Genomic DNA, 5,311 nt, shown 5'->3' with positions numbered 1-5,311 from the left:
CTCCTCATTTATCATCCACGGTCAACTATCTCTCATAATTAAAAATAAAATTTAGTTCAAACCCCACGTAGTCCTTGGGTGCACTCCTGGCAGAACATAAGGTTGTCCGATATTTCCTTTCCGGTCACCGTCTCACCACTCCAGAATTATAGAGATGTAATCTCTAATGATGTAATGCCACAACTCTCCTATCCAGGATGTGCTGAAGATTCGTTGCTACGCACTATATCTCCACTTCTAGTGTTAATCACCGTCCATTGAAGTAAAATACCATAATTTTGAAAAACAAAACATATATGAAACATTTCTCATAAGGTGATATTCCGGTTCAAACAGTAAAGACAGAGGGCCTTTAAACTATTACCACTTCACTTTGAACAATCGTAACGTGTTCCAAAATCAAACTGTCACCTTCACAAAACCAAAACCCACTCATCTGAACATACGTGTTCCAAAATCAAACTGTGGCCTTCACCAAAAAACAAAAACCCACTCGTATAAAACATATCGCTCGTGTTTTGTTTTCACCATGACAACCATAACATCTCTTGTCTACGCAGATACAGCCAGTGTTTTTTTTCACTATGACAACCGTAACACCTCTTGTGTACGCAGGTATCGTCAGTGTTTTTATTTCACCATGGCAACCGTAACAGAACGAAATGAAAATTATTTAAAATAAAGTAATGAAAGTAGTCCTTTAATGAGATTGACAAGAAAATTTGAGTAAATGAGTTGATTTTAGACTAATTAAGCAATATTCTAAATAATTTTGACCTAAACCGAAATTTTCAAAAAAAAAAATTATCCTTGAGTTTGAGTAATAAAGTTTCCCCACAAATAGTTTTTGAAGTTTCTCTAATTGTTATTATTTTAGACTAAAGGAGGTTCTCTCAATGGGTCAACAAAGATATTTAGTTATCGATGAATTATTGAGTTTTTATGGATATTGAATTTTTTAGTGAAAACAAAATGAGGAATCAAATTATTTATAAAACAGTAATAATATCGTAGACCCCTTATAAGTAAACAGAATAATAATGGTAAATTTATTGTTGTATTAAAAAAATGGAATTACCATTAAGTATGCACTGTTCTATGACAAATCTCCAGTGGAACCACATTTGTGTTATCAAAACTGCGTTCCATATAACATCAATTATTTTTGCAAGTTCAGCCAAAAGCCAAGTAGTAATAAAACCTGATTTCTCCTGAAAAAAAAATTAATGATAAAAGTAACTAATAATAATTAATAGCTATCCATGTTATTCTGTTATTTTTGTTTTTCACCAAAACATAATTAAAATATACTGACCTTGATTGTTATTAGAACTAATCACTGAAATTATAAACAGTAAATGTAATGTTGCAAACAATAACTAAATATAAAAGTTATACCAAAAAGTCACCTAATTTCATTTAAAAATTAATTGGGATTCTATAATTTTATTAAATTGAATTAGAGTTGCCAAAAGGTATTGATATCAATATATAAAAATATTTAATTTTAAACGCTATTAAGAAATCCTTCAGGTGAAAAAATATGTTATAAATTGATATACCATTTTTATTCCTATTTTTAGATGTTAATCTGCTGGTGGTCCTCAAGGTATTATCCTCAGTCCCATTCACTACACAGTCTATACAGCTGACATCCCAACCAATCCTAACACTATCCTCATCACGTATGCTGATGACACATGTATGCTCACAATTAATGATAACCCTTTGATCGCATCCCAATCTCTCCACTCCCATATCACAACCCCCGAGGAATGGTGTCAAAATTGGAGGATTAAAATAAATCCCATCAAATTACCTTCATTCTTCGTTGAAAATCTACCAACTACTCCACAAAATCCTTTAATAATGTTGCTCCTGAACCCTGTCGAACAGATCTGCTACCTTGGACTACATCTGGACATAGGACTAACTTCAATTCCTCACACAAGACTAAAGAGACAGGAAACTGCACTTTGATTTCTACTATTATAGCACTTACTAGACAAACAGTCTGAACTTCTAATCTATTACAAAAGATTGATCTACATTACCACAGTAAGGCCTATCTGGACATACAGAGTCGAGCTTTATTACTAACCTTTGAATTCCTTTCATATCCAATCCTTACAATCCAAAATGCTTCATAAAATCCTCAATGCTTCTAACTTTGTCACTAATAAAAATCATCCATAAATACCTTAATGTTCCATATGTAACCGATCTAGCCCAAACCAGATATCAATCCTTCTATTATACACTCCCTAAACATCAAAACCTTCTAGTTTCTAACCTTACTTCTTCTTATATTCCTGAAAATCCTCTGAGAAGATGGCCTCGAGACCTTTTAATGTAAAAATGTTATTAGAGTGCTACCAATGTCTACATGTTTGTATCAAACCATTATGATTTTACTAGATGTATTTTTATGTAAATACAGTTGTAAATGTTAATAAATAAATTTAAAAATATATATATATTTTTAGGATATAGAGGAAAATGATACAAAGTAAATTAAGATTTATTATATATTATATAAAGTGTTTACGAATGATTATACTTAGAGGATACTTTTAAGTTAAAATTTTAAAGGGTGTCTACCCTTAATTGGAACTTTTATCAGAAATAACTGTTAAAGATGCACTCATATCTACTCCCACTCCTTATAAACTGTGATAAAATCTTCTACATAACTCCATAGATTTTCACTTATCTTCTATTCATTTTAAAGATTTAATGAGGTGTTTTTACTGTCTAATGCTGCAATAGTTGAGAATACTCTTGTAGTCTCATTTGCTCTAAAATAGTTTCAGAGATGCTCTTCCTAATTGTATTATAATTAAAGAATTATAGATGGTGTTTCAAAGTACAGCAATTATTATTGAAGAAGATAATACTACATGGATGAGGGAAACTTAAAATATATGTAGAACTGAACAGGAAAAGGAATTAAGAATGGAAGCTCCTATTACTGAAGCCTGTTCTCAGTTGATAACAAATATAATATATCAATGGACAATTCAATGTTAATTTAAAGTGTTATAAATGATAATATTGTAAATATATAAAATATTCTATGATTTATATATAATTTGAATTCTTTTTTGAGATTGCCGAAACGTAGGAGTGGAGTAATAAAAGAACAAACATGTGACTAAATGAATATTTTTTATTATAATTGATAATCTATGATCTAAATATCCTAGAGTTCAGTGTCTGTTCCAGATGTTTGCTGATACCAGATATAAGTGCACCTTCAACCTAAAGCCAGGCATTACTTCACTTTATAATGCTGATTGGGTTATTATTAGTGGACTGTATTTCAAAATTAATTGTAAAGAAAATTTGCATAACTAAAGAAAAAAAATCTATTGAATAATTTACACCTGGTTATAGGGGGTGGCTGAAAGAAAAAAATTTTGGTTAGAAGGGGTTAATGAATTTAGTAAGCTGAAAATGGAAAATAAACAAGAAAAATATTGGTCACCAATATTAGGTTAGAAAATATACTTTAAATATAAATATACTTTATAGAAAATATTAGGAAGTTCTGGCATATTATGAAAGCCTTGAAGGGTAAGAGGTCAAAACCAGTCAGGAATGTTAAAGACATGCTTGGGAAGTTGGTAACCAAAGAAAAGGAAGTGATGGAGGTCTGAAGGCAGTGCTTCCAGAGAAAATTTAGGAAAGAAGAACGTCTTCACCACAGCTGCAGAGACTGCAGAAGGAGAGGTAGATTAGAGGACACCTATCCTGAAGATATGGATGATACGATTGGGGAAGACGAGGTGGAGTTGGCAGTCAACAAAATTCAGCTAGGAATATCTCCAGGACCAGATGCTATGGAAAGCTCCAGAATTTATAAAATATGGTGGTAATGAAATGATTAAATGCTGTTCCAGGAGGTTTGGGACATTAAGTTACTGGCACGAGAATGGGAAAACAGCATCATAATCCCAATTCAAAAGAAAGGTAATCAAAGCGAATGTAGTAACGATAGGCCAATATGCCTATCCTCAGTAGTGTACAAAATATTCACTAGGACATCAGAGTAGCGACTGTGGGGTATTGAGGAACAAGACATTGAAGAAGAGCAAGCGGAGTTCAGATATGGAAGACCCAAGACCTCATTTTTTCCTTGAGAATGATAGTAGTGAAAGTGTGGGACTGAAGAAAGGCAGTCTATTTGGAATTCCTGGATCTGAGAGTGGCTTTTGACTCAGTCCAGAGGCAAGAGATATGGGGCACACTAATAACAAGAAGAGTGCCAGCAAATTTGGTAAGTGCAATCAAATCAGTTTACCAAAACCCAAAGGGTATTGTAAGACTTAATGGTCAGACATCACAGCCTTTTCACTTTTATAAGGGAGTAAAGCAGGGAGACAGCCTAAGCCCACTGCTATTTGTCCTCCTTATGGATAAGATATGGAAGGTGTGTAAAAGGAGATGCCTAAGAGCACTACTAGGTTTTTGGAACCTAACTCCAGTACTGGCTCAAGTGATGGTATATGTGGATGATATCGCACTGATAGCTGACTCTAAAGAGGCTCTTCAGACATCCTTAGATGAATGGAATGAGGAACTAAAGGTAAGAGGTTTGCAAATAAACCCTAAAAAAAGTAAAATTATGTGTGTCGGAAGAGAAAACGCAGAGCCTACGATTTTGTGTAATAGTGAACCCCCAGAACTTATGAATAGTTATACGTATCTTGGGGCCATAACAAGTAAGGATGGTAAAATGGACCAGGGCCCTGTTTCATAATAAAGTACAAACTAATACTATTAGTCTTGTAGATTTATCTTAATTCAATTACATAGACTTGTACAATAGTAACTTGTACTTTAGTATTTTTTAACTCCTGTAACATCACTAATAGTCATCCCTATAAAATAAAAATAAGTATTAGTATTATTACCAAACTAGTTTCTACACTTGTACTATGAACTAATACTATTAGCTTTCATCATGAAACAGGCCCCTGGAGGTTCTAAATCGAGTGAAGAAGGCCAATGGAGTGTACCATTAGATTTCCAAAACTCTTACAGGCAAGCAAGAAGTAAGCAGAGATGCCAAAACACGGATATTTAAATCCAAATATTGATATATTTTTATTTAATGACCTTGTATTCATCCTATATTCTATATCATCCCTTCAGGGGATTTGTCTTGATATTAAAATTTGTCAATTCTGAAATTAATGTTCAACATATTATTTAACAAAATATATATAAATAATATATACTAATAAATTAATAAAATAAAATAAATAAATGAAAAATAAGCATAAAATCGGATGTTTCCTATTTATGG

General features: G+C 32.5%; 1 protein-coding gene across 1 annotated transcript in view; it reads right to left on the bottom strand.

Annotated features, from left to right (window-relative positions):
• The window catches only part of LOC106682004 (THAP domain-containing protein 1), a 49,658-nt gene that overhangs the window by 38,542 nt on the left and 5,805 nt on the right, over positions 1-5,311 (bottom strand). Inside the window, exon 5 of the mRNA XM_014422629.2 lies at positions 1,079-1,211. The gene's annotated coding sequence lies outside the window, so the exon portion shown is untranslated. The remainder of the gene's footprint in view (positions 1-1,078; positions 1,212-5,311) is intronic.

Source organism: Halyomorpha halys, unplaced genomic scaffold, assembly GCF_000696795.3.
Source record: "Halyomorpha halys isolate HHAL.00 unplaced genomic scaffold, Hhal_1.1 Scaffold381.1, whole genome shotgun sequence".
In the NCBI taxonomy this organism is placed as follows: Eukaryota; Metazoa; Arthropoda; class Insecta; order Hemiptera; family Pentatomidae; genus Halyomorpha; species Halyomorpha halys.
This window is presented reverse-complemented; position numbering and strand designations above follow the sequence as displayed.